A 9,261-nucleotide genomic window follows, 5' to 3' on the forward strand; every position below is an offset into this window, starting at 1 on the left:
CGCCGTTAAATCGGTTGTCTGTCCTTTAACCCGTTCTCAGACCAGAAAGGTCAGTTTCTGTGTAGTTCCGTTCCTCAGTGAATGCTGGTGAACTCTGACCCTTGGAGGTACAACGATAAAACTTTTGAGAAAAAAATCGATGGCTTTTGTAAGGCTGCTCACATTCTTTGTCGTACCGGCTTGGGGGAGCTGCGAGCCAAAAGACTCGCGCGAGCGGGGATGACGCGCACGCGGTAAAACTTTCCCACCCCCGCCTCTTTGCAGTCTCTGCCTCAATCTGGTACCATGTTGGACTAGTTGGTCAGATGCAAAGGAAGGAACAGCGCACATTCTATCAAATGACGGACAGAGTTACACACCACAAGCGCTGTGGTGTGTAACTCTGTCCGTCCTTTGTTAGAATGAGCGCTGTTCCTTCCTTTGCCTCAATGGAATTTCGAGGAACACAGCTCCCTTCTACGATGTTTAGGGATGTCGTATCCTCAGGGGGATAACAAAGCGTCATTGGTCACGGGTTGTCTTCCTGCAGACGCCAGCTCGCGCCGAAGTAATTACGGTTGCAAGGGGCAACGATGCTTGCGGCCTCAACGGCACCTGAGCCCTACCCTGGCCGTAAAAAACATGCCCGGCGGCCTGTTTCTTCTTCCCTTCGATGACTGTGAGAGAGGAGAAAAAAATGCGTGCCAATCCACCCTGTGAAGGTGGTTGGAAAGCAAAGCTGTAAACGATACCCACAGCCATTACCCATGCGACGTCACTTGAATTCACACACGCGGCTCTACAAAGAGTGAAACCAGAGACAAGTGAAATGCACTTACCCACACCCTTTATTTCTTCAAAGAGGTATTCTTTGCTAAGGTTAAATCAATGGATGCTTCATGAACGGTGGTTGGTTGAGTTGTACAGGTGAAGCACATGAGTGGAAACTGTTTTTTATAAAATTAAAGGAAGCTCAAGCCTGGTGTTAGGACGATCTCATTTCTCCGTCTCTGCCGCCGCCGACGGATGCCACGAGATCGGCGGCAGGGGAGGAGGAGGAGGATGACGAATAGACTTTATTGGAGCCATAAAGGACTTCGGATGCCTAAGCTCGTCCCTACGTCCGGGTTCTCATTGGTCCTGCAGGCCTCATGGGCTAAGGATATCAGCTGGCGCTGACCCTCCGCTTCTGAGGCCCTGATGGCTGTCTCCCAGGGGCTGGGGTGGTCTCGGAGTCGTGCGGCGTCTTGTGGTTGCGGATGGTTGGGGCAGCGAGAGAGAGAGAGAGAAACAACTTTGGCAAGACCATGTGGTAGATGGTGCCACGGGCCTGTTGGCAGTCGGGGCATGCGGGTTAGGGGTATAGAGCAGGTTCATTCTGGATGGTGTTGGGTAAGTGTTGCTCTGGAGTAGACGCCACTTGACGTAATTGCTCCCCCTTGCCAAGCGAATCATGAGAAAGGGGGAGAATTAATGAATATGCTTTATTTAAAGGAGGCACGATGCCCTTTGGGGGGAAGGAGGTAAGTAGGGAGGGGATGAAGGGAGATACCACTAAAGTTCATTGTGGGATCATAGGTCCTTTCGTGGGCGTCTTCGTCCTTCTGCGCCGCCTAAAAAAAGACATGGTCAGGCTCGCTCTATACTGCTTTGTAGAGACCACTCTCTAGTGCGTATTGGCCTATTGCTCCGAGAAAGGATGGGTTACTCCGGAGTAGCTGTAAGTGCGCGTGAGCATCAGATGGCAGTGGCCATTTATCAAGCAGGGCGGCTCTGCCCTTGACGAATTTCGTACAGTGCCAGATCAAATGGTACAGGTTAGGCGTTGTAGCCTGCCCTCAAAAGGTACACGTGGGTGCCGATGTGAGGGAAGTGGCGCCGTTATACTATTTTCGGGTTACGTCAGAGCCGGAGCCGCCTGCACGGCCCTAGAACTCGGCACCAGCCAGGTGTGCAGCCTGCCCTTCCCTGCCTCATCCACCCACGCAGAGCTGGCTGGACTCCACTTGGCTGCAGATCTTCTTCTCAAGCAGGGCACCCAGGCCCGGGGGGCCATCATCCTGACTGACTCACGGTCTGCCCTCCTCCGTCTGCGTGCCGCCGACCAGCCAGCCAGCTCTAGCGGCTGGCCAGCCAGCTCTAGCGGCTGGAAAATACCATGTTACTGGAGTTCGCGCCGGCGGAGGGTTGGAAATCAGGGGAGGAGAGCTTAGGAGGCACTCCCTTGCAGCGTCGTGGGCTTGCTGATTTCCATCTGCTCCAACCGTGTGACCAGGTGTCCACGCAAGTCGAACAATCGAGCCTTGTTGCTGGAGGGTCTGTATTAGTGCTATGATGTGATTGGCAGTTGCATTGAGAGTGTAGGCCTTGTTGAGCTCGTGTAGCGCTGTGTGAGAGTCCGTAATTAGTCTGCTTGGTGACGTATAGTTGGTGCAGAGCGTTGCAGTTGTCGAAGCACCCCGAGTATTCTTTGGCGAGGCCGTAGGTGTGCGCAATTCGGCGGCGGCCATTGAGGGCAGGGTGTTCACGGCATACCCAGGCAATGGCCGCTTGCGCACCGTCAAGTGAGGCATCTGTGAAGATGTCCCATTAATCAGGACCTTTGTCTTGCTTAAGTTTGCGTATATATCGTTTCCGTACAGCCGTGTTTCGTCTTGGGATTGGTTTCCGACGCACGATACCGGTTGCTCGACGATCCCAGGGTGGGATTGAAGGGGGTATTAGCGTCTTGTCGACTTAGCTGTTTTGCAGATCCCATTGTCTGAGTGCTTGGCCTTGCGGTGTGAGGTCAAGGCGTTGCTGGTGCCTAAGTTGCGTTTCCTCCGCTATGCTAGTGAGTGGCGGCAGTTGAGCGGCCTGTTCTAGGATATCAATGCGGGTATACGTTTAAGGAGCCCAGTGATTGTACAGATTGTTGCACGGTACAGGACATTCAGGTCCCGTATATGTTTTTGTGACAGAATGTACTATGCTGGTATTCCATAAGTGATTCTGCCGACTGCCACCGCACGCGCAAGCGTAAGACAGGCCCGTTGGCTGAATCCGCCGAATTAGCTTGATATGCGGGTAATTAGGTGTATTGTCTGTCTTGTGCCTATGGTACGAATCCACGCGTTGGGACTATTACAGCTGCTAACCTGGACAGCGAGTAGTCGGATAGTGCCGTTTTTCGAGGTGAAAGTTTCGGTGCCCATTTGAAGCGTCATTTGTTCGGCCGAGTTTGTGAGTCGCCGTCCATCTATACTCAGGAATTCTGTTTTGCTAGGTGAAAGCTCCAAACCAAGTTCTGCGAGAGAATTTTCAAGGCTGAATACTGCTGCTTGTAGTTTAGTTTGCATGCGCTCTTTGCAATTGTAATCAGCCGCTTCCGTCCAGACGACAATGTCATCGGCGTAAATAGCAAATCGGGCTGAGGTGTTTCGCTCTAGTGCGCGAGCCACTCTGTTTATGGCCAAGTTGAAGAGAAGTGGGCCGAGTATTGATCCTTGGGAAAACCCCTATCAAGAAAGAAAGTTTGAGGTGTCCACTGGGAGCTATTGCTGTGGAAACGAAATGGTCGGTGCTCCAGGAAGCTGCATATCCAGTTCTGAGCTCACTGACTGGGGAACGCAGCGGCAAGTTCTTGAAGAATGACATTCTGGCTGACGTTGTCAAATGCCTTGCGCATATCGACGGCCAGAAGGTAATCAGGTAAGTGTTTTCGCGATTTTCTATTAACTACTCGGCGAAGTAGCCAGAAGTAGTCGTGGGTACTCAGGTTGTGGCGGAAGCCGGTTTGGGATGGATGTAACCAGGCCGCTCGCTCGAGATGGCATTGCAGTAGGTTGTTGATGAGTCTCTCGGTGAGCTTGCAAATAGTAGGAGTGAGGGCAATCAGTCGTTCAGGTTGACGAGAGTCTTTTCCAGGCTTAGGAATGTGATGAATGATGGTTAGCTTCGCGTGTTCGTTCACCGTTCCATGGTCCCAAGATTGATTGTACGAAGAAGAGCTTCTTTAGCGGCTGTAGGCAGATTACGTAGATCTTGCCACGTAATACCGTCATGGCCAGGGGCAGAGAGCGGTTTCCCTTGCCCCAGGGCTAAGACAAGTTCGCCCATAGTGAAGGGTTGTTCCAGATTTTCTTGTGGGATGGGGATTGTGAGGCGAGTTAAGGGAGGCAAGTGGTCCGGTGTGCGAGTTGCGTGGGGGAAGAATGTACGGATGACTTTGTCCTGCACTATGAGGGGCTCCGCTTGCAACATTAATTCCTCCATAATGGGAATCTTGATTTTTGATTTTCGAGCGAGACTGCGGAAAATGCCCCTTAATTTTGGCAAGCCTTTTTCCTTCCCTAGACGGTCACATAGGTCGTGCAATTTTTCGTTCTGGAGCATGCGTTGGTACTCATTGATTTCCCTGTAATAGTTTTTGAGTTTTATCAAGTGCCGGTATTGCCTCCATCTCTTCGGAATCGCTCCGTCAGGCGTTCGGCAGTACGAAGCAGCTGTGCCATGTTCACGTCCAATGTTTCTATTTCTACAGTCGTCGATATCGGTTCTACACGGGAGGAGCGTGTTTAATACTGGTGACAATGGTTGAGAGTGTGACATCAGGAGGCAGCTCGAAGCAGGTCCTGTACTTGTCCCAATTGTGAAATTGGACCGTGGTCCGTTCTCGTATTAGTGCGCCGTTGCTCCCGAGAGTGTCCTGTGATGCTCCTAAAGGTGGTGAGTGGGGTAGGTGGGTCCAGTCGCTCTTCCGGATCTTCGCCCCCGAAAACCGTGGCACGGGCGCTAGCTTCTTCGCGTGCCAAGTGATGGGCTCGGGCATCACCCCTCACTTCGGTCTCAGTATGGGACGGAGTCCAGATTATGCTGATGATGCTGGTTGGTGGGTGTCGAGGATTTGACGGGCATCAGGGCAAATACGACAACGTAGGTGGGCACGGCAAGCGTCTTGGGAGTCGGTGTAACATGTAGATGTAACGGGGGTGCTGGATGATGGCGAGAGAAATGGCCACCTGCTCACCAATCGGCATTTCTTCTCCTCTAGGGGTGCGAAAAGAAGCGACTTTCGAGTTGTCGTCCCCAGTACATGTCACGGCTACCACTTCACATGCACAGACCAGGGCTGCGTCTGTGTCGGCTACTCTGTGAGGGGCTATGTACTGAAGCATCTTGCTGAGTGTTTTGGCACGTGCTTCTCGCCTGCCCTTGTGCTTCGTTGGGTGCATTTTTTTTTATTGAGCGGACGTTGATAAGGGACCTCAAGGCAGGTGGTATTTTCCGGGGGGCTTCACCAATGTGGATGGTGTTGAGGTTGAGTAAAGTAAGGATGGTCTTTCCCGCTGGTGTTTTACCAAGTCTAACCAGTTAGTTAACGTGGTGAGCCTCGACCAATTCTGCAAGGGTGTGTGGGCGCCCATCTCCATAAGTCTCTGCGTGGATGACGAGGCTGGAAGATGCAGAGCCGTTTTTGTAACTTTCCGGAGCATAGTTTCCAGTCGAACTTGCTCAGCTTTTAATAAATTCATGTAGAGAGCCACATGGACTACGCCGGAAATGGCGAACGCTTGTACCAGCCGGAAGGTGTCTGCTTCCCTCATCCCGCGATGTCTAGTGGTAATTCTCCGAATCATGTGGCCTAGTTAGTATAATTGTTGCATGAGGAGGTTGATCTGATGATTCCATCTGTTGTCGGCTTGAACGTGAATACCCTGAATCCGGACTGGCTTGCATTTATGGTATACCTTTTGGTCTTCGATGGTGACGTGGACTTGTTGGATTTCAGGGTCTTGAGAATTGCCTCTCTTCATAAACGGTAGTTCTGTCTTCTGGGGTGCACATTTGAGGCCCATGACATGCACGTGTTCAGTAATTATGTCTGCGACGTCTTAGAGTGTATCTTGTAGCTTGCCCGGGGCGTCCAGTTTGGGGGTCCATAATGTCATCTGCATAGAAGGCTACCTTGAGGTTTGGGATGTGTTGTGTAGCTTCTGCTGTAGGTGGAGAAGGGAGAGATTAAAGAGGAGAGGAGAGAGGACTGCCCCTTGCGGGGTGCCCCTGTCACCGATCAGGAGGGTGTCCGACTCCAAGCCACCCATCTTGATTTGCGCTGTGCGTCCTGTTAAAAATGAGCGAATGTAGTTATAGGTACGCTCACCGCAGTCAGTTCTGTTTATTGTAGCAAGGATGCCCTCATGCAGCACGTTATCAGATGCGCCTTTTAGGTCTAGTGTCAATATACTTCTGTAAGTGATCCGGGTGGTTTGTCGAATATGTCTTCTTTTAGTTAAAGGAGGACGCCCTGAGTGCTAAGATGTGGGCGAAAGCCAACCATGTTGTATGGGTTGGCTTGTACCCTGTCTCTTTGAGGAAGTTTTAATTGCAGTCGGGCTTGGATAATTTTCTCCATTACCTTTTCCACGCAAGAAGTGAGGGATATTGGTCTCAGATTTTCAATGGTGAGTGGTTTTCCTGGCTTCTGGATGAAAGTATCACTTGAATGTTTCCATGCCTCGGGGATGAAACATTGTTCCCAAGCTTGGTTCATGTGGTGGAGGAGTGATTCGAGGCCGGCGCCTTCCAAGTTCGCCAGAACATTGTACGTTATAAAGTTGGTTCCTGGTGCACTGTTATTATTAGTCGAGGCTATAACGCTTCCTTCAGTTCTTGTATGGAGATGGGCTCATCCAGTGTGGTGTTGGGAAGGCCTAGGTGTAGTCCGGGTGTGATGTCTTTGACGTGGGTGTTTTGCATCGGAGTATAATGTGGTTAGGTTGTCAATAAGCTGTTGATGGGTGCCCTTGTAGGCATTGATAGTGCGAGTGATCCCCCGTTTCTCCTCCAATTTTCCTTTCGCTGGGCCAATCAGGTGGCGAAGTAGGCTCCATGTTTGCTTAAGGGATAGGTGGCCACTAACCTCGTCACATATCTTTAGCCAGTTTTCCTTGGCCAGGTCTTTGGCGTAGGAAGCTGCTTTTGCGTTCAGTTCTGCGATGCGTTTTCGTAGTTTTTTATTGTGTCGTTGCCGTTTCCATCGCTTGGTCAACTGCCGGCGGGCTTCCCAAATTCCAAGATGACATGTCCATGTAAGGAATGTCTTCAGTGGCGGTGATTTCTATGGTGTGTCTGGTTGCCTTTCTTTTTTTTAGTTGGGTGGCCCAACTGCTGTATAGCTTGGGTCTGACGAGGTCGTCCGGGATTTTCGAAATTTCTTCCAGTTTGTGTGACGCGCTTTGCCAATGACCGTCTTGTATTGGGTCCCTGTGACTGCATTTTGGACAATATCGTGGTCTGATCCGAGATTTTCGGCCAGGGAACTCCAGGTGATCTTGAGTATAGATGGCTCAAGCACAAAAGCAATTGGGTCAGGGCATGTATCCCTAGTTGTGCTTGTTCCCAGTCTGGTTGGTGTGTCAGGGTCGTTAAGAAGTGTGAGGTCTTTGTTCATTTGGAGTCTGATTATTTACTTTCCCCGGGCTGAATTTCAATGGTTGCCCCATGTTTGGTGTGCTGCATTGAAATCGCCGGCGATGAAGAGTAAAGTTTAATTGGTTTAACAGTGGCTGGTTGAAGTGCTTCGGTGAATTCGCTCTGGGTCGATAATAACGGTGGAGTATGAAGAGACCTCCTTCGTGTTTGTTGTCCGATTTGGGGTGACTGTATACGTGTGTGACTCCAGGCCTCTCGAGATCTGCGGTGTGATATTGTAACGAAGCCAAAGATGACGCAGTTGTCTTGAAGGAAAACACATTTATTGGAGCGAACTTGTGCTTCCCTAACAACTTAAAGAATACACAAGCGGCGAAGCAGACGTCAACAAAGTGACGCGTGCAGGCGAGCGTCGGCGAGTCGGATGCCGCGGCGTCTGCTCTGCGGGAATTTATCTTTTGGCGCGAGTGTTTCTCGAACCCAATGCAAAGTTCACGGCATTATGGTGGGTAGCTGCGATGTTCTTGATTATTCCCGTAGTGTCTTCATACGAGATGAAGCCATGGTAGCTTTGCCTTCCCATCGGATTCCTGAGGTAGGATGATGTCAGGTTTAATTGTGGAATGTTGGTAGAATTGCAGAAGACCCCCTTTTGTGCTTGAGAAGATCCTGCAATTGCACTGCCGTATCACAGCCTCGGCTCCCGTTCATTATGGTTCTGCAGAAAGGCCTGGGTACAGGGGTCGGGCTTGAATTTGAAGGTGACGTTGGATGGGTTGCAGTTGTTGTTGCTGCGTTTGTTGCTGGAACTCTTGCGTTTGCTTTTTTTACATTTGGGGATGGATAAAAAGCGAGATGTCATGCGTTTTGTGTGAGCTTCCTTTAAACGGCCACTACACGTGCTGTGGGCGGAACGCACAGCCGCGCGAGAGGTCACGTGACGAGCTATAACGTGGCATTCAACGAGAATGCAAGCGGTAAACCTGCAGATGTGCTCGGCGAGTGCACCGTCTGTCATCCCCAGGTTGGCGTGGGCGCATAGCTCAATCGGTAAGACAATTTCTCGCTCCGATTCTCTCTTCGTTCCGGGCTTTATTCCTGGTGGTGCCAGTAACTTATTTTATTCGTTCGCGGGAGTTTTCTGTTAACACCAACGGTCGCGACAGAACCCTTGGGGGTAGAGCTAGGTAAAAGGCTTCGCTTTAATATTTGGGGAAAGCGGTGGGGAAGCGTTTCACCCCGCCGTTGTTTCATGCGAACGACCAACTAAATATGCAGCTCTGTACACAATGGGCATGAAGTGTTAAATTTGCGCGCAAGACGGTCAGCGCCAGACTGGGCTGTGGTTATTCTAACTAAAAAATTCCCCGCATTTCCCCGAGGGGAAGAATGTGAAAGTGCGAATGCACGAGTTGAATTTGCGCGGTTCGGTAATGTTCGCGAAAGAGAGATCACACACACACACAACTACAAAGAAAGAAAGATGCATTTATTCACCGACACCTATTTGTGTTGTCGTTGTACTTGATTGCTAGAGCGGATCTCAGCTTTGAAATTTCGTGTCAGTACTCCTTTAAGCGGGTGCATTAGCCCTTCTCACGCCCGATTCCTGGCCAATCCCCCACGTGGGTATGTGTCATGTCAGCGGCCAGGCAGCGCGCGCCCATCTCCCCCCGTTGCCAAGGAAGACGAGGAGATTCCTGGCCAATCCCCCACGTGGGTATGCTATGCGGACATCGCCGGTGGACGCAGGTTCAGGGTCGCTTAAGAAGTGCATCGCACTTAACAGCAAGCCTCTGTGCAATCTGCATTGTGTCCATATAGGGTGTACCTGCAGGAAAATCTATCGGTGAGAAGGATATCTAGGGT

Source organism: Haemaphysalis longicornis, unplaced genomic scaffold (genome assembly GCF_048455015.1).
Source record: "Haemaphysalis longicornis isolate Haplotype H1 unplaced genomic scaffold, Haemaphysalis longicornis Haplotype H1 scaffold_2, whole genome shotgun sequence".
NCBI lineage: Eukaryota > Metazoa > Arthropoda > Arachnida > Ixodida > Ixodidae > Haemaphysalis > Haemaphysalis longicornis.